At 39.0% G+C, this 21,476-nt stretch overlaps 1 long non-coding RNA gene across 1 annotated transcript; it reads left to right on the top strand.

The window, feature by feature from the left end:
- Nucleotides 1–1,459: 1,459 nt before the first annotated feature.
- Nucleotides 1,460–16,540, top strand: LOC125486742. The gene is made up of 2 exons (XR_007265370.1): nt 1,460–2,905; nt 15,343–16,540. It is a non-coding gene; the product is annotated as an uncharacterized LOC125486742 (long non-coding RNA).
- Nucleotides 16,541–21,476: the final 4,936 nt, after the last annotated feature.

The following is a 21,476-nucleotide window of genomic DNA, read 5'->3' as shown; positions in this document are numbered from 1 at the left end:
CATGACGCATACAATGCTTTGTCAGTTTTCCACCATGCATAACATTATAGTCCTTATCATATATAATTGCCTTTTTATTAAAGTAAGTTTGTTGTTGTTATCGCATCATTGAATTCCCATAGTGTGGAAGAAGGCCATTCGGCCCATTGAGTCCATACAGACCTTCCAAAGAGCATCCTACCCAGACTCCCAACCCCCCCGACCCTATCCCTGTAATCCTGCATTTCCCATTTCCCATAGCACCAACCAGCAAGTGCTGTTTAGTTTGACATGATTCTTTGTGCCTGTCAGTTTGCTAAAATACTGATGTTTTAGCATTAATTTAAGAATCCAAATAACCTGCGAAATGATTTCCCTGAATGAAAGCTACTGTTTAATTAATATAGTTGAAGAACAGAACATGTTCAAGTTCCGCTTGTTATATTTCTGTGAAGTGTGCAAAGATGTATTTCTACACTACAAGTTATGTATTACTGTTACCACCCACAGGATCTTTTCCAAAAATACTGTCTGTTTCTCCCTAGCCACCATTACTCTTGAGTCTCCTAAAGATCAATCCTGTGTGCTCCTTATATTCAGCATCTGTTTTCCCCATGGTAACTTCATATGGAGATGTGGGGCAAGTTTCCATGCTATTTCCACTTTTTGTAGTTTAGCAAACAATTTAAATTCATCTAGCTGCCCTGGTTTGTGGCTTGTGCAGCCTTTGGGTTTTCGTTAGTTTTTTTGGGTGGATAGACATCTTTGTAAGGTACTTTACTAAAACACTTAAATTATTGCGATGCAGCCCAATTTTAATTGCTTCAGCTGATTTCTGTTGCAATTTAGATGCATTTCTGTGATTTCATTTGAATGTCGAGTAGATTATTTGTACTCATTGCCGTGATATAATTGGAGATTGAACCAATCACTGGTTAAAAAGTATTTACATTTTTGTTACTATAGTCATTCATACCCTTTGGGAGCATTTCTTCACATTAAATGCATATTGACATGAAAATTGCTGAAGTATGTCCTGTGCCTAAAAAGCAGGACAAATCCAATCCAACCCAACCAGTTTCCATCTCCAGTCTACTCTCAATCATCAGCTTTTGCTCAGCAAAAACTGCTCACTGATTTGAGTTTGAGTTCTACCCATACCTCTGCATTGTTGATCCTATTACAGCCTTGGTCCAAACGTGGAACCAGAGCTGAATTCCACAGGTGAGATGAATGGCTGTCCTTGAATCAAGCACCACCACCATTCCCCACCCCCACCCCAGTGTCTGGGTGGGTTTCCTCTGGTTGCTCCAGTTACCTTCTACAGTCTAAAGATGTGCAGGTTAGGTGGATTGGCCATGCTAAATTGCTCATAGTATCCAGGGATATGCAGGTTAGGTAGATTAGTCATGGGGATTGCAGGGTTACAGGGACAGGATAAGGGGATGGGGTCTGGGTGGGTCCTCTTTGGAGGGTTGTTGAGGACTTGATGGGCCAAATGGTTTGCTTCCACACTGTAGGGATTCTATGATTCTATGAAATATGACAATTGCCTCTTGATTTTTCAATTGCTTTTCCATCTATGAATTCGGTACTCGCACCATTTTTGTGGCAGCGGGGTCACCACAAACCAGAAAGGGAACTGAACTAGCCATATAAAATGCCACTAGATTTTAAAGTAAATCTACTACTATAGGCTAAAACATCTACAGTTAGTAACTTTCCTCTGCACACCATCCAGAAAAAAAACAACCTGCTTGATTGGCACCCCTTCCACCAATTTCAGCATTCAATCCCTTCAATACCGTGTCCAATGCAATAATGTGTACTATGTACAAGATACACTACAATAATTCACCAAGGCCCCTTTGACAAGAACCTTACAACCATATCTTTTATCATCCAGAAGGACCCTGCACCTGCAAGTTCCCTGACAAATGTCTGTGTCTTGACTTGGAAATATCACTGTTCCTTCTGTGGTGCTGGATCAAAATCTTGGAGCTCCCTTTTTTAATAGCACTATGTACTCCACCTCCTCCCACTCCCCAACCCCAAGTCTCCCCACATACACTAGTTCAAGAGGATAGCTCGTGACCATCTCAGTGGCAATTAAAGATGGGCAATATGTACTGGCTGAGCTAGTGACAGTCATATCTGTGAACAATTTTTTTCTTAAACTCAGCGTCAACTAATTTGACTATTTATTTATGTATTGCAGACACAACTATCTAGAAACCTGTAATGGGTATAAGGTTTTTTCACTTTAATGCAACTTGCGTAAAATTGTGTCGATTGAAAGAAACATGAGACTGAACGAGGTCACAGGATAAATAAAAATGATAAAAATTGAAATTAAAAGTCAGTTTTTGTATTTGCAACAATTATAGCTGTCAAACTTGTACTATTGGTGCATACTCGGATTTGAGTGCTGGGGAATCATGGGCAATTTTGTGGTTGGCTCTTATTGGATGGACAAACCTAAAAGGTGAAGATTTTTGAGTGTTGTAGTTACTGTGAATCTATTATACCACATAATTCAGTTGTATCAATGCATAAATGCAGAAGAAACTAGACATCATTAATGTTCTGCATTGTATAGTGCTTTGTAAGCAGCACATGTTCTTAGCATGACCAAGTGCCATCAGGGTGATTTTGACTGCTTCTGAAAAATGATCCTGCTTTGGCATTTTTGCAAACTATATTCAAATTCCTGCTAATTTCTGAACTCTCTTGTGATAAATCATACTTTGAGAAATATCCCTGAAGATTGTCTGTGCTTTTCCTTCCTTTTTTAGGTGGTTATTCAGCAGACCATGCAGTCATTAAAATATTCTGGATTGTAGTGCAGAGTTTCACGAATGACGAAAAGCGCAAGCTGCTGAAATTTGTCACCAGTTGCTCTCGACCACCTCTGCTGGGATTTAAGGTACAGAATTAAGAACTTTTAGGAATATCTTGCATGTCCTGATTTCTGAACACTTCGATGGGATTCAAATTCTGTATTTTTAAATGTTTATAGCAGCGTGATGCGTGATTTAAAAACCTGACTTTCTCTGAACAAGTCCATGAATAACTTGACTTAAAGTGCAACTTTGATAAGGATTTGATTTCCTGCTACACTGTTTTCAGCAGCAAAAAATAATTGTTACAACAATGTGCCATACAAGACTAGAAAAACATTAATTCAATTATATAATTTGTAGAATGATTATGTAATCTCAATGTTCCTTGGCTTCTATTGCCTTTTAACAGAGGTGTGGACATTGAAACTGGGAGCATCTTTTCTTTTGTATTTTGAGAGTTGTGCATGAGACTGGCAAGGCACTGCCAGCATTTGTTACCCTTGAACTGATTGGCTGTTTTAGGCCATTTCATATCCCTAGAATATTAGGGTGGGTTTCTGGATTGCACATCCAATGACATTACCTAAGGCCATAGAGATGCCGAGTGGCGGTACAAAACTAAGCTTGAGACCAGACCAGCCACACGGAGACTCGTTGTTTGTGGCAAGGCTTACATGACATAACAGGCTACAAAGCTAAGTTGAACAGAATTGTGGGCAACAGAACATCCCTACTCAATGAGCTCAATGTATTCTATAATAAAAACTGAAAGAACTGCGGATGCTGTGAATCGGGAACAGAAACAAAGTTGCTGGAAGAGCTCAGCAGTTCTGCGGAAGGGTCACCGGACCCGAAACGTTAACTTTGTATTTTCTTTCACAGATGCTGCCAGACCTGCTGAGCTTTTCCAGCAACTTTGTTTCTGTTCAATGTATTCTATGCTTGCTCTGAACAGAAGGTCAGTGAAACAATGTCACCTATCCCACCAGCCTCTGGTGCACCAGTACCCACTGTCACCACCACAGATGTTAGATTGATCTTCTTGGAACCCACGGCAAGTGACTGGCCCAGATGTAGTCCCCAGCCATGCACTCAGATCTTGTGTGGACCAGCTGGCAGGAGTATTCACAGATATCTTTAACCTCTACTTACTACGATCTGAAGTCTCCACATGCTTCAACACGGTCCTGGTGTCAAATTAAAGTCATGCAGTGTGCCTTGATGACTACTGCCAGGTGGCCCTGACCCCCATAATTATGAAGTACTTCCAGAGGTTAGCCATAGCTCACATTGACTCCAGCCTACCTAATTGCCTTGATCCTTTGCAATTTGCCAATCAGCGCAACAAGTCCACAGCAGACACCATGTTCCTGGCTCTACACGCATCCCTGGAACATCTGGATAACAAGGATACCTAAGTCAGGCTCCTAGTTTAGTTCTGCCTTCACCATAATTCCAAGCAAACTCATCTCTAAACTCCAAGACCTAGGTCTCGGCTCTCCTCTCTGTAACTGGATCCTGGACTTCCTGACCCATATCTTACAATCGGTAAGAATGAGTGGCAACACCTCCTTCACAACAAATCGGTGCACCGCAAGGCTGCATGCTCAGCTCCCTGGTATACTCCTTATACACGCTCGACTGTGTGGCCAAATTCCGCCCCAACTCCTGCGTACAAGTTTCCCGACAACACCACCATTGTAAGGCAGATCTCAAACAACAAGACAGAATGCAGGAAAGAGAGAGAGTACTTAGCAGCACGTTGTAAAGACAACAATCTCTCCATCAACGTCAGCAAAATGAACAAACTGGTCATTGACTTCATGCCTCTGTCAATATCAATGGTGCTGAGTTGAAGGTAGTTGGCAGCATCAAGTTCCTGTGAGTAATAATCACCAATCTGTCCTGGTCCAGCCAGTTCGATTCAATGGTCAAGAAAGCACAACAACATCTATACTTCCTTTGGAATCCTAGAATCCCTAGAGTGTAGAAACAGGCCATTTAGCCCATTGAGTCCACACTGCCCGTCTGAACAGCATTCCACCCAGACCCATCCCCTTATTCTTTCTCTGCAACCCTGCATTTCCTGTGGCTAATCCACCTAACATGTACATTTACATGTACACTATGGGCAATTTAGCATGGCCAGTCCACCTAACCCCCACATCTTTGGACTGTGGAAGGAAACCAGAACACTCTGAGGCAACCCACGCAGATACAGGGAGAATTTGCAAATTCCACACAGTCACTTGAGGTTGGAATCAAACCGTGAGTGCCTGGTGCTGTGAACCACTGTGCCGCGTGTATTGATCTGATCTCTTCCTCATCTTGTACTTGACCATGATAGCAATGATAATTTTGATTGTAGCACAGGCCTGGTGGCGATCAATCCCTGTCTCCTAATTGAGAGGATCTTCTGTTGTCTTGGGCACTGCTATTCTGCTAAGTGTAATGAATAATGAACAGATCTCTTCACTCATAACTGAGCATCCACGATGTGTTGTGGACCATTAGGTGCAATAATTGTCTATCCCACCAAACTCTGACGAAAGGAGGCTAAGGAAATTCAGCATGGCCACAAGGGGGAAAAAACAATTTTTATAGATGCACCATAGAAAGCATTCTATCTGGTTGCATCACAGCATGGTTTGGCAACTGCACTGCCCAGGACCATAAGAAAATACAAAGTCATGGACACAGCTCGGTCCCTCACGTAAACCAGCCTTCCATCGACGCTGTCTATACATCCCACTGCCTTGGAAAAGCTACCAACATAATCCACGATGCCTCCCACCCCAGTTATACACTCTTCCACCCTCTTCCATCAGGCAGAAGATATAAAAGTTTCTAAATGCATACAAATAGATTCAAGAACAGCCTCATCCCCACTGTTATCAGACTTCTGAAATGACCTCTCAAATTTTAAATTTAATGTTGATATCGTTCTTTGTGCATCTCCTCTGCAGCTGTAACATTGTATTCTTCACTCTGTTCTATTATCCTAATGCTCCTTGTATGGTATGATCTGCCTGTACTGCATGCAAACAAAACTTTTCACTGTACCCTGGTACATGTGACAATGAAAAAGCAAATCAAAGCAAATTACCACTACACCTCTGTCCTCCTCTGTGCCTCAAGGACAGTTAGGGATGGGCATCAATAGCATTACCAGTGATGTCACATTTCAAGAGATTTTTTTTAAGAACTGGATCGTTTACTAGGCTATTTCAGAGCACAGTTAAGAGTTACCTACATTGCTGTTCACCATTGTCTGACTTCCTCTAAAGGAGAGCAACACCAGCTTCAATCTATATTTTTAGCTGAAGAGTTTCATCCTTCAAATGTTTCTTGTAAATCTTTTCGGCACCTTCTGTAGTCATCATTAGACAAAATACCTCTATTGAGGGCAAAATGGTGTTTTACAAAGGTTCACCAGAATTTTGTAGTGAGAACTGCAGTTAATGCTTCAAATACAGTGACCGTTTGTCTGATGAGGGGTCACTGGGCTCAAGATTAACTCTGCTTAACAGATACTGCCAAACCTCCTGAGTTTCTCCAGTGCTTTGTGTTTCAGATTTCCAGCATCTGTAGTTTTTTAAATTCATAATAATTTCATGCTTTTCTACTCCTTGCCATAATTTTACAAAGCCCAGAACCCATAATGCCTTTTCCACTCTTATCTTTCCACCAACCTTAACCTTCAACTTATGTAGATATACCCACCACCAGACCGGTGTTATAGAAACCCCTATTATTGCCCTCTGAAGAATTACCCTTTTTTTTTAAGTTTATGTTGCCTCTTTATTCTTCTTACCAGTGTACTGGGCACTTCTTGGTATTAAATTTATCAGCCATATGTCTCCTTATTCTACCAATGTGCCTTTATCGTCTTGAAGTCTTTCACTATCCTCCTCGCAATTCACTGTACTTCCAAGTTTTGTGCCAACTTGAAATCTTATATTTATAGTCAAGGTTTAAAATTTATGTATGAACAAACATGGAGCACGGGTAGGCCGTTTGGCCCCTTGGGCTTACTCTGCTGTTCAATGAGATCATGTTTGATCTGGTTGTGGCCTCAACTCCACCTATGTCTGATACTCTTTGAGTCCCCTGTTAGTCAAGAGTCTATCTACATCCATCTTTAAAATATTCAATGGCTCTACTGAAAATACTGTCTGGGGAAGGATTCCAAAGCACTCAGTTCTCTGAGTGAAAAATAACACACCGTGGCTCCAGCTTCAAAATGAAAGCCCCTTATTTTTAAACTGTGTACCCTAGTACATTTTTCTGTACGAAGACAACTTTTTGCAGAGTGCTTATTTCTGTATTTAAACTCTTCAAGTATGTGGTGTCAATACAAGTCTTGGTAAATGAATCTCACTGCTGCATTTTGTGCAGTAAAATTAACATCAAGATCAAGATGAACTGATCAAAGCTTGGCACTTCCATTTTAGCCTATTTATATTTGTTTTCCTATTTTTGAATGTAATTGGTATGTATCAAGTGTCTTTCAATTATCTCTGATATCCAGCATGATTGACCAGGTCATGAATCATTTGACAATATTATTTGCAGAAGCAACATTCCACCACATTATTATAATCTTTTGATGATGTCAATGGACATTCATTTTAACTGTCAGTGGTATTAATAAGGGATATTGTTCCACTAGGGCCAAGTGCTTTGAGTATGAAGCACTTGTGTGTGCCATGTGGTGAATTCTTCTCACTTGGCTAAGCAAAATGTGGGGTGGTGCACAGTAAACTGTATTGTTCAAAATAGTTGCTAAATCAGTGTTTTTACTGAGACTTCGATGCACTATATCATTCACACATCATTACTCAAAGCTGCCACCCCCAAATAGGATTGTAGTAAAGATTAATAGCCGGTATATAATGAATTTGTATTAAATCCACTTGAATGGTGGAAAATCCACAACAACACAACCTTTCATTTGCTCTTACCAACTTGACTTGTGAGCTGCACAGCACCTGGGAAGTTGCTGGCTTGTCACTGAAAATAGTGGAGCAATCTGTGATATTAATTTTAAACAGTAATGCAGCATTTAAACTGAGCTGTTTTGAACATAATGCTTCTTGTACTGCATTGCTAAAAACTGCTAAAAAATTGCTAGAAACAAAGCTATTGATGTTGGATTGAGATATCTGTGCAGGCGCTATGATTGGTTGCTACAGGCTGTCAAAACTTGTAGTTTTATTAGGACAGTTTCTGATGCTTAACAGCACATACTTAAATGCACTGTAAGCCTAAAATGATTTCTGTTTGTTAGTGCCAGATACTGATAAAGAATGATCAAACTTAGCTTGTTAACATGTACATTCAGCATGTAGCATCCACTTAACAGTAAGGCACGTGTGGGTAATGCTACAATCTGAGTCACTTGTATCATAATTTGTCAGTTTTGATGCAGATTTCTACACTTCTTGTTGGGGGTAGAGAAGAGGTCTTGGGGAAATGTGGAGTTATTTGAACACAGTAGGATAGTCGTTGTAAAAAGGACCGGGAGGGCAAGCCTAGAATGTGTTTGAGGAGAATATTCGACATCACTCTGTTTCCAGTCCAACAAGAAAAAAGGCATTCCTGTACCTGGTTCGCTGCCTGAGCAGGGCAAAGTAGATCAGATGTCAGAAAGGGTTAGGTTGGCTATTGAAAATGATTGGAAAGAATCCAGAGTAAGAAAAATAAACTGGAGCAAAGGCAATGTTATGGGGTACAAATGGATCTCATTAAGTAAAATTGGAATCATAGATTAACAGAACAATGGACTACCTTTTAAAGAAGAGAGACTTCAACTACAGTCAAGGTATATCTCTGCAAAGGCAAAAAGTAGGCCATATGAATCTAGAGATTCCTTGATGACAAAAGGATAGAGATTAAGATGAAGTGGATAAGATGTGTTTATGACAGCTGTCAGGGGATAATATTGAGAACCAGAAAGAATATAGAGGGTTCAAACGGAAATTGAAAAATTAAGACAAGACTTAATAGAAGAGACAGGTAACTAATGTGTAAATGTTAAAAGAGCAGTGGTGTAGATTAGGGACCATAAATTGGGCTTGCATATTGTGGCCATGGGCATAGCTGAGGTATTAAATGAATACTTTGCATCTATCTTTTCAAAAATTATTCAGCTGCACCAGTCATGGTGAAAGAGGTTGTAGTTCAGATACTTGAAGGGCTTGAAATTGATAAGGAAATGATATTGGAGAATGTCTGTTCTTACAGTTAGGTCACCAGAACTATATTACAATACATCTGAGGATACTGAAGTAAGAGAGAATGGAAATTGTGGAAGTACTGACCATATTTTCCCAATCTTCCTTAGACTCTAGGGTGGCACCAGAGAACTGGACAGTACAAAAGTACTTGCTTGTTCAAAGTATTTATGAAGATAAATCCCAGTCAGATGTTGTGAGGAAGCTTTTAGAAACAATAATTTGATCATTCAACTTAGTACCCTGTTCTCTTCACCTCAGTCCTAAAAGGTCTACCCTCGATGCTTAGGCCGTGACCTTTGGTTCTGGACTCCATGGTCATCTGGAAGATCCTTCATATATTTACCCTGTCCAGTCCTGTTTGAACTTTAATGTTTCTATGAGATTCCTCCTTATTCTTCTAAACTCCAGTTAATATAGCCCTACCAGTCAAGTTTCTCTTCATGTGTCAGTCCTGCTGTCCCGTGGATCAGTCTGGTACACCTTTGTTGCACTCCCTCCATGGCCTGAACCTCCTTCCCAGACAAGGAATGAGGAACCTATGTTATGCAGATCCAGGTACTTCTGTAACATGATAGTTGCATTCTTGTGTGACCTTGCGCTATAGAAAATCACTTTATAGAAAATAGTATTATAGGGAAATCGCTATATCTGTACAGCAGAAAGTTTGTGTTCTCCAAACAGCATCCATTATTCATCAATTGTGTTCCAGCTAATTTGTGTTAACGAAACACTCATTATAGTAGAACTACCTGTAGATTGAAGAAATTGGGACTGTTCTCTTGCAAGAAGAGTGGATTCAAGATGTGATTTGATCAAGTTTTTAAAAATCATGAGAGGTGTAGACTGAGAGGATAAGGTGAAGGTGTTCCCATTGGTTGCAGTATCAAGAACTAGAGGATGCAGATTTAAAGTAATTAGTAAAAAGCGCACAGCAACATGAAAAAAACCTTTTTCATTCAGCAAGCGGTTAGGTAGATTCTGGAATGTACTGCCTACGGATAGAAACATAGATAATAGCAGCAGGAGTCGGCCATTCAGCTCTTCAAGCAGCTGCTTCACCATTCATTATGATCATGGCTGATCATTTAACTCAATAGCCTGTCCTGCTGTTCCTGTATATCCTTTGATTCCTTTAGCCCCAAGTTCTATGTCCAACTCCTTCTTAAATCTTGCAATGTTTTGGTCTCAACTGCTTTCTATGGTATCTCTCCATTCTCTAGGTGAAGAAATTTCTCCTTTATCTCAGTCCTAAATGGTTGCCCTGTATCCTTAGACTGTGGTGGAGGGAGTCATTTTAGTCTTTAAAATAAAAATTGAGATCTTTCATTATCTGAGAACCAACCATTTGCATGGCGATGGAAAAAGACAAAGTTGTGGCACTGGATGAATTGCTCTTTTAGAAAGATAGCATAGAAACAGACCAAATTGGTGGTCACCTCTGCTATAACTGTTCAATGATTTTGTGCATAAATTAATAAAGCTTCTATGCTTTGTCAACCGCCTTATTAACCTGTTCTACTACCTTCAAAGATTTGTGCACAAACATCCTTGGTCTTTTTCTTCTTACATCATGCCCTGTCCATTTCTTGTAATTTACAGCTGTTTACTATCAGAATTTGTATCTTCTATCACAGTTTTGAAGTCAGGGCCGATGTCCAGTATGGAATGCGTTAAACACTTGCTTTGGATTTGTAACATTTTGCATGAATGTAGTATTTGTGAAATAAATTGTTTGATAGGTGAGTGTTAACTTCTGCAGAATATCTAGGGGCAGTTTGAAATGCATGTTATGAATTGTCTGGAGCTTTTATATCTTTACAATGCAGTATTGAGCATATATTTTGCTATTTGTCTGGAACATGATAACATAAGAATTGAGCTGTAAAAGATTTCCTCATTGTGGTGCTAATGTTGTAGGCCTTCTAATTAATACCCACTGATCAATAAAACAATGAATTTACCAGGTAGTAATCACTTAAAGCAAGAAGAATAAATAACTGTCGTTGAGAAGTATCTGGCTAATCACCTCCAAATAACTACCCGATTTAAAAAAAATACCCAAGTTGTCCTTATCTAATGTGTGCATTCTGCTGACTGATTTGATCCTTGTTAACCTTTACAATTCTTGACCTAATATTATATTTTGATTTGAGACTTGGTTCATATGTCCATCCAGCGTATTATGTTTTCCAGCAGTTTTGATTGGTTGAATATTTAAGAAAAGCAGAGATGGAAATAATTTTTCATATTACTATGCGTGGTTGCAGTCCATGTGCATGTTTTATATAAGGCTGAGTTTGAATTCAGCTATTGTAATTGGAAAACTTTTTACTATCCGTCCCCTGTAATATAAAGATAGTTTGTTGCAGTTAGCTTATTGATGACATATATACAAGTTTGAAGGTTGCTTGAAATTCCATGTACACCTGAGAAGAGAAATTTCTTCACCTAGTTTGTGGAATTCTGTCACAGAAAGCAGATGAGGCCAAAATATTGCATGTTTTCAAGAAGGCATTAAATATAGTTCTTAGGGCTGAAGGGATCATAAGATATAGTGAGAAAGTAGGAACAGAATACTGCGTTAGATGATCACCCATAACCATATTGAATAGCAGAGCAAGCTCCAAGGGCTGAGTGGCTTCATCCTGCTCCCGCTTGCTAAGTTTCTATCTGGAAGTGGGGGCAGGGGAGAATTCTTTCGATGTGCTATATTAATGGAGCTTTTAAAGGTGAAGTTAAAATCATCTAATGGAAAGGGAAGAATACATCAAACCTCTGCAATCAAGTGGTTTTTTTTCTTGTATTATCATTCCCTGCTGTGATTAGTTAATTAAATAAGCTGCAACTTCTTCAACTATAGTTCAGTTAGTAGTTTCAATTTTGGTGCTTTGTAGTTGAGATCATGTCAATACAAGTATAAATGTAAGGGTACCGATTTCATCAATATGAGCACAAATTTCCTATTGTCTGAATGAGGGGTGTCAAATGTATAAGTGTCTTGCCTAAAACCTGTTGAGCCATGAATGGACCTTATTTATGCTTTTCTTTTGTCACAGTAACGTTCCACAATCTTAAATGTGAAGTGAATTAACAGAAGCATTCTCAGGATGAGTCAACAGACCATACGACCCTCTAATACAGAGAAAGCACAGGGAGATGGACATGTGTAATCTAAGTAGACAGATTTATATATCCACTGAGAAGACTGAAGTGCCCAGAGTAATGTAATGTGAATCAGAACACAATCTGCCAAGCGTATAAAGCTTCTTAGCCATCCATTTTCAGCTGTTACTACTTTGCATTTATTTTCACCAGCAGTTTCATTGCTTGATAAGCATTCTGTTCAGAGGCTGCACTTTGACTTTGCTCTGTACTAATGCTGCCTTATCTTTAATTAAGAGCAATAAATGTCCAAAAATTCATTAGAAAAGAAATAGCACTGTCAACGCTAATCCATTTTAGAAGATGATTGAAATCTTTTTCAGAAAATCATCTGTTCCAGAATATCACATCCTGCAGGCAATGATGGTTTAATAAGTTAATAGGCAGAAAAATGGATTGTTGTTGGGGGGAGTTCAGGGGGGCATTTCACCACAACTTTAAATTGCTAAATCTCTGTTGTAGATTAGGATCACTGAATATATTGACAACACCCTTGTCAACTGCAATTTTTTGCAAAGTATCATTTAATTTTACATGAGTCTTATGATCCTTTTACAAGAATTATTAAGCAGAAGTCATGACTGTTTTTAAAGGCTTAAAGATCTGAGGGATATTACGGGAAATCCAGAGTGTCTGATCATGCAGTTTGCATAAACTGTACCTATAGATATTATTTATTTTCAATCTTTGCTTGGCCAATTCTGTTGTATTGAAGAAATGTGGCTATTTTGCTGTAAGAATTACTGTAATTCTTAACCGTAAATGTTCCCTTTTTCCATTTAATGTTCAAAATAGTTTTCCTGAGTTTGATCAATTAATATACCAGTCTTTCACATTTCAGGATATTAGTTTATCACCAAATGAAATTGGGCTTTAGCAGCCATTGAGGTGAGGTGACATTTCTTCATCCAGAGACTGGTGAGCCTATGGAATTCTCTGCCACATAAAAGGTTGAGGCCCAAACGTTGAATGTTTCAAGGAGTTGTTGGTTATAATTCTTAGAGCTAAATGGATCAAAGGGTATGGGGAGAAAGTGGGAATGCGATTGGATGATCAGCTGTGATCATATTGAATAATGGCACAGGCTCAAGGGGCTGCATGGATTATTCCTGCTCCTATTTTCTGTGAGGAACCAGTTACATGGATTTGTAGAAACCCTATCTTTCCAAGCAGGTATTTGGTGAGAAATTCTCTACATAGTTAGAGAAACCATTTGTGAAACAATGAGAATGTCTTGGTTAATAATTGGAACCAGTTTCGGTCATTTGTCTGTTATTTTTCTCCTCCAAATTGCGACTGAAATACTGGGATAATTAGAGCAAAGGAGGTTTAACTTTTGGAATTTTACTTCAGATTTAGCCATAATGAATAAGAGACTTGCTCCTCGAGGAGCAAATAAATAGAGTTTTGATTTTAAAATTAAGAATGTGGAGAGAAGCTGATGCCAGTTTCTTTTTACAGGAAATTATTCGTGCATGCAATGCTTTTCTGCCGAGCTTTTAATTTTACTTTTTTGTGAGATGTAGCTAGTTTTTTTTTTGTCCAATCTTAATTGCCCATGAGCTGGCTGGCTGGCTGGCTAGCTAGCCAACCACATTACACTGGTCTAAAGTTACATGTTAGCCATACTTGGTAAGAAAGGCACTTGTACTGAGTCAGATGGGATTTTCCCACAATGGTTCAACGGTTAACATTACTGAGATTGGTTTTATATTTCAGATTCATTAATTGAATTTAATTCCATCAGCTATCATGGTGGGATTTGAACACACATCATGAAAGAATTAGCCTGGGCCTCTGGATTGCTAATCCAATGTCATTACTGCTACAACATCACTATTATTGAGGTAGAGGATTTTTTTTGAGGGTGAATTGATAAACACTTAAAGCACAGGCAACTACGGTGTCTTAGTGGGAAAGTAAGAGGATTCATTTTTGCTTCCTCTCAGGTATTGGCATATGATGGGCCTTTTTCTTTGTTGTGAACTGTATCCAATTACTAGCTCATTTAAAAATGTCAAATGGAAGTCCTCTTTCATGGTTTTATCTCATTTAAGCACCAACATCAGGTTTGTGTTTTTATTTTGATAGTTTTTTTTCCATGTATCAAAATATTAAATTCATCAGGTAGTAAGTTAGCCGTTTGATTATGTCATCTGGCTACCAGATTTAGGTAAGCTTTTTCTCTTTTGACTTTTACAGAACAGCTATGTAATGATGCCTTGGTGAGGAGTTTACATCATGATGGAATTCATGATGGGAGATTGGCTTGTGGTGTGGAAGGAATAGATTTGTTGGGTAAATGGTATCTCATTCCATGCATGTTTATGTGGTGCCCTTTGATAATTTGCAGAAGTCTTCCATAAATCAACTGATAAAAAATAAGCATTTAATTGTGTATAAATATACCTGCTCTTTCCAGATATTTGAGTTATGCCCATTCTGATCAGTGAGACATTCGGGCTTTAGAAACAATTCAAAGAACAATGATGTAGTTAATACCCAGCATCTGAGATCCAACATGTTATCCCAAATCCAACATTAACTCCCTCTCTCTCTGCCCCCACAGTACCAGATCTGCTGAGTTTTCCAGCATTTTTGTTTTTATTTAAGTTAGGATTAATATTATCTGGAGGTTTAGGAACTTTTAGGATGGATAAACTGGAATGGGCCAAATGCTATCGAATGTCAGGATAGGACCAAACTGGATCTTTGTAAATAGTTGCTTCCTCGACAATTGAAGCTGAAATATATTTGATTTATTTCAACTAGTATCTCTAAAACTTTCCTTGGCTATACAACTTCTGTAAACATTTGTTCATGTTCTTTAAATATGTAATGATCTTTGAAATTTATTTTTGAATCTGAATAGTCTCTTTGCTTTACTTCTACCTCAATGTTAGAATAATCTCGACTAATTTTAATTTATAATCTTGATTCCTATTCATATTCCTTCTGGATGTGGCAAGAGATTTTGTTTTTAAGATTTGCTAAGGAGGGCTACCTGGGATTGCTCTTTTTAAAAATGACAACTGTTATAATTGCTTATTTGTAAGGGGACGGCGTTGTCTTTGTCTTTTTTTTTTGTCAAGATAGTCTAATTTTTAATTTGTTTTCAGGAGCTGTACCCAGCGTTTTGTATACACAATGGAGGAACTGACCTGGAGCGATTACCCACAGCCAGTACTTGCATGAACCTTCTGAAACTTCCAGAATTTTATGATGAAAATCTTATGAGGAGTAAATTACTTTATGCAATTGAATCAGCAGCAGGTTTTGAGCTAAGCTGAAGTAAAAATGGGATTGTTGACAGCTGAGAGAATGATGGATAGTACATAATATTATGTACCAATAATCAAAGTTCTCAAAATGGACTTATACTGAAATTGTGTAGAATCAAAAAGAAGTTTTAATGAAGTGCACTGCAAAGACAAGGCTCCTTTAAATCATCATATGTTTGTAGCTCAGATGGAAAAATAATCAATTGGGTACAAGTTGGGAGATTTTACTGTTAAAAGTGGATACTAAACATTGGGCAAGAGGCCACTCGGTTGTGATGATCAGTTTATTACTATACATCAACAACAGAAAAATAAGCCTGTGTTAGGTGACATTAACCAAAGATTCAACAAATGTGATGTGTTGGTCAAAACAGGCAATAAAGCAAGCCATAATAATGGAAGACAGTTGCATTTAAAATAGGCTTTCCTCATCAGAAGCCGATCTTTTATAAGGCAAAATGTGGCTTTTTTTTAAACTTCATACTGGTTTCTTGCATTTAACATCATGGTTAGGTGGAAGCACATAGACCACGTAATATTGCTGCATTTTACGTTTCTTTTTAAAAGTTGCACATTTCTTAAATCTTTGTTTTAAATCACAATTATGTCCCAGCATGGAACTCAGTAAAACATAGTTGCAATTTAAAGCCTAGATTAAAATTGTATGGTGTGACATTATGTGCTAATGATTATATGGCCCTTCTGCATAACTGGTGTGAATTCTGAATAAGAAGCATTGAGTGGATGAAATATTATGTGGACAAGAGATTACTTTTCTTGATCGCGATAGGTTTCAGCTTGCTCATAAAAATTGCTTCATTAGGCCATGGTAAATGTTTTTGAGACCGGGATTTAGTCAGCAGTTTCTGTAAACAGAAATGTTAATAAGTATATGTTTTCTCTGCATCTGTGAATACTATGTTTTTGTTCCGTAATCTGTACAGTTTTTCCTTGTGCATTAATCTTCTGTGGTATCAGAATGGTCCTTACTGTTAAATGAGCTAAGTTTAACAGCTATTAAACAAAACTTGAATAACGCAACTGTTGTGTATTAAATATTTGCCTAATTTATATTCAGTAATAAAAGAATTGCAGATCGCATATTAAAAATAGCATTTAAAGAAAACAAAGATGCTCCTCTTGGATATTGGTTTCCTTTTGTGAAGAAACTTGTTTAATGCTAACAGTATTTAACACTAATTATGATTAATTACCAAATATCTTTATAAGTTTGATTTTTCTTTTAATCAATAAAAGCATTTTATGGGGTAAAAATTAAGAAACAACATAGGGTATGGTCTTTATTTTGAATAGTCCAGAGATGAGGAATGCACTCAGAGATTACATGTGCTATTCCTCATTAGAATTTGCCTAAGCTGGAAATGATTTTATCACTTTCAGCTGGTCCTTTCATGACCAAAAAGTCCAAAGTGGATGAGCCATGGATGTCTATTGGACTGGCAGTTCAGGTCATTAGAACTTCGAACTTCCACAGCAGTGCCTCTTCTGTTCTTTCTGTGGGCACATCAAATGCTGTTGATGGTCCTTAACATGATGAGCACATGATTGGGCAGAGCCAACAAGGTTTTCTTAAAGAAACTTTTTGATGAGTTAATTAGCAAAGTGAAATTCATGATGGATCGCGGGAACTGGTTGATGTGATGCCCATGGACTTCCAAAAGACCCATGCCAAAGTTCCACATCAAACATTGCACTAGTTAAGTGTATGGATTAAGGAATACTTCTTTCACACAGATAAAGGATTGGTTAGCTAACAGAAAGCAGAGTGTGAGGATAAATGAGCCTTTCTCAGGTTGATAAGCTGTAAACTAGTGGAGTGCCTCTGATCAGGTTACGTACTTGACTATTTACAATCTAAATCAATGATTTGATAAGGGTACTATGTATATGGTAGCTAAATTTGCTGATGACACCAAGCTAGGTAGAAAACTTAATTGAGGTAGAGAGTTTGCAAAGGGATGTAAACAGATGGAGGGTGCGCAAACGTTTGGCAGATAAAGTATAATGTGCATAAATGTGAACTTTTCTATTTTGGCAGGAAGAATGGAAAAGCAGTGTGCTATTTAAAAGGAGAGAGATTGTTAGAATCTGGTACAAGAATCACAATATTAGCATACAGATAGATTTGGAAGGCAAATAGAATGGTTTTGTTCATTGTAAGGATGATGGAACATACGAGTTGAGTTTTACTGCGGCTGTGCAAAGCATTGTCGAGACCACATCTAGAGTTCTGTGTTCGTGTTTGGTCGTCTTATTTGGGGAAAGAAACAATTGCTTTAGAAGAAGTTTCGAGAAAGTTCACTCAACTTGTTCCTGGGATGCTGGGTATAGTTTGAGAAAAGGGTGGAAGGTGTTCGGTTGATATCCGTTAGACCTTAATGACTTTATTAAAACACATAAAATCCTGAGGGGTTTGTGAGGGATACCTGAAGGAAGTTTTCCTGATGAGGGAAACAAAAACTGGAGGGCATAGTTTAAGAATAAGGGGTCTCCTTTTTAAGACAGATGAGAAATGTTTTCTTTGAGAGTGGTTTAGGTGCAGGAGGCGGCGATTTGGCCCACCATACCTGCTCATGTTTGTTACCGAATTCTAACCTTTTGCCTTTATCCCCAGACACATGCACAATTTCTAACCAAATAATCAACATCCTTTTGAATGCTTCAAATGTAACTGCCTCCACCACTCTTCCAGACAGTGCATTCAGTATTGAAACTACTGTGTGAAAAAGATTTTTTTTTTTTCTCACCACCTTTGTCTCATCTGCACGTTATTTTAAAATCTGGTTTCTTTTATGAGCAGGATTAGTTTCTTTTGATTTATGGTGTCTGGTCCAGTAATGATTTTGAAAAGCTCTCTCATAACTTCTCTCAACTTCCTTCTCTCTAAGAAGAACAGTCCCAACTTAGATTCATAGATTCATGCACAAAAAAGGCGCCTCGGCCCATCAAGTCTGCACTGAAATAATTACCACTAAAGGCGCATTAATTCCAATTTCTTGCACTTGTCCCATCTCTGAATGTTATGATATCTCAACTGCTCATCCAAATATTTTTTAAACTGGTTGTAAGGTTTCTGGCTTCCACTACCTTCCCAGGTAGTGCATTCCAGACTCCCACCATCTGTGGTGTGAAAATGTTTTTCCCAAATTCCCTCTGAATCTTCTGCCCTCGCCCTAAAACAATGCCCTGTAGTGATTGACCTCAGCCAAGGGGAACGGCAGCTCTCTATCCACCCTGTCCGTACCCTTCATAATCTTGTACACCTCAATCATGTTCCTCCTCCGTCTTTTCTAATCTAAAGAAAACAATCCAAGCCTGTCTAGTCTCTCCTTGTACTTCAATTTCTCCATCCCAGGCAACGTCCTGGTGAACCTCCTCTGTACCCCTCTCGGGCTAACACGTCCTTCCTGTAGTGAGGTGATCAGAACCGTGCACAGTTTTCCAGCTGTGGCCTGACCAACACAGTACAACTCCAACATTACCTCCTTGCTCTTGTACTCTGTGGCACAACTGATGAAAACAAGTGTCCCATATGCTGCCTAAGTATCCTATTCATGTGCTCTGCTGACTTCAGGGATCTGTAAATAATTACATCAAGATCCCTCTGCTCCTCTAAGCTAACTGGTGCCCTGCCATTCATTAAATACTCCCTCCTCTTGCTTCTTCTTAAAGTTCATCACCTCACACTTATCAGGGTTAAATAGCATCTGCCACTGGTCTGCTCATCTGACCAACCCATCTGTATCTTCCTGCAACCATCTTTGATATCAACCACTCTACCAATCTTGGTGTCATTTGCAAATTTACTTAACATTTCGCCCACATGTTCATCTATATCATTTATGTATATAACAAATAATAAGAGTCCCAGTACTGATCCTTGTGGTACACTGCTGGACACCGGCTTCCAGTCACTCGCACAGCCTTCTACTACTACCCTTTGTGTCCCAAGTCAGTTTTTGATCCATCTCACCAAGTTTCCCTCCATTCCATGTGCTTTAACCTTCTGAATTAGTCTCCCATGTGGGATTTTAGCAAAACTTTTGCCAAGAGCCATATAGGCTACATCAACCAAGCTTCTCTCATTCACACATGTGGTCTCATTTTCAAAAAATTCTAACAAATTTGTTAGGCATAACCTCCCTCTGACAAAGCCTTGCTGTCAATCCCTAATTAACCATGCCTTCCCAACTGGGTATTAATTTACTTCTTCAGAATTTTCTCCAATAGTTTCCCTACTATTGATATAAGACTCATTCATCTGTAATTTCCTGTTTCATCTCTACCATCTTTGAAAAGTGGAACCACATGACCAGTTCTCTGGCTCTTCCCCATTTGCTAGAGACGAATTCAAAATTTGTATCAGAACCCCTGTAACTTCCTGCCTCATCTTGCACAGCAGCCTGGCATGCAATGCATCTGACCTAAGGGATTAATCTGTTTTTAAGCCCAACAGAGTCTCCAACATCATCCATTTCCTATGTCAAAATGTGCAAGTTCCTCACAATCCCTTTTCCTGAATTCCATACCTACATTCTCATTTTCCAGACTGAAGACCAAAGAGAATTATACATTTAACAATATCCCGCGGCTTCACTTCTTCAATCCGTCCTCAAACTGAATTTTCTCATTCCTTATAAATTGTTTCTACACTCCAATGCATTCACATGGTCATACAGGAAACAGACTCTTCAGTTCAACTCATTCGCCAAACTGACATCCCAAGCTGACCTAGTCCCGATTGCCAGCATTTGGCCCATACCCCACTAAACCCTTCTATTCATATTATAGATGTATCTGCCTCCCTATTCGTTCCATACATGTACCACCCTCTGAAAAAGTTAGCCCTGAAGTCCATTTTAAATCTTTCTCCTCTCAACTTAAATCTATGACCTTCAGTCAGTGCAGGCTTGGAGGGCCAAAGGGCCTGTTCCTGTGCTGTAATGTTCTTTGTTCTAGTTTTTGTCTCCCAACCCTAGGGAAAAGACCTCGGCTATTCACCATATCCATGCCCTCATGATTTCATAAACCTCTATAAAGTCCCCCCTCAGTCTCTGACGCTCCAGGAAAAAAAAAGCTCCAGCCTACTCAGCCTCTCCCTACAGCTCAAATCCTCCAGTCCTGGCAACATTCTTGTAGATTTCTTTTTAAATGCCCTCAAGTTTAACAACTTCCTTCCTGTAGAGGGGTGACCAGAACCCAAAATTGACCTCACTACTGTCCTGTACAACTGCAACATGATGTCCCAACTTCCACACTCAATGAAGGCAAGTGTGCCAAGTGCTGCCTTCACCACCCTGTCTACCTGTGACTCCACTTTTAAGGAACAAGGCACGTGCACTCCTAACTCTCTTCACTCAGCAACATTCCCTCCGGCCCCGTTAACTGTATAAGTCCTGCCCACTTTGTCTTACCAAAATGCAACACCTCACATTTATCTAATTCAGTTCTATCTGCCATTCCTCGGCCCATTGTATTCTGAGGTCATCCTCTTCATTGTCCACTACACCACCTATTTTGGTGTCATCTGCAAACTTACTATATTTCCTATATTCACATATCATATAAATGATTGAAAGCAGTGCACCCAGCACTGACCCTTGTAGCACACCACTGGTCACAGGCCTCCAGTCTGAAAAATAACCCTCCACCACACCCTTCTTTCCCACGTTTCACACAATACTCCAGGTGAGGTCTAATGAGTGTCTTATACAAGTTCAATATATCTCTTTGCTCTTGTACTTCGTGTCTCAATTAATAAAGCTGAAAACACCGAATGCTTTATTAATTGTTGTCTCCACTTGTTCAGCCACTTTCAATGATCTGTGCACATAGGCACCCAGGTTGCTGTGCTCCTGCACCCCCTTTAGAATTATACCTCCTCTTCTGTATTGTCTTTCAATGTTCTTCCGTCTGAAGTGCATCACCTCTTATTTCTTACATTGAACTTG

This window comes from Rhincodon typus, chromosome 2 (assembly GCF_021869965.1).
Source record: "Rhincodon typus isolate 14 chromosome 2, sRhiTyp1.1, whole genome shotgun sequence".
Classification (NCBI taxonomy): domain Eukaryota; kingdom Metazoa; phylum Chordata; class Chondrichthyes; order Orectolobiformes; family Rhincodontidae; genus Rhincodon; species Rhincodon typus.
Note: the sequence above shows the minus strand (reverse complement) of the source record. Positions and strands in the feature narration are given on the sequence as shown.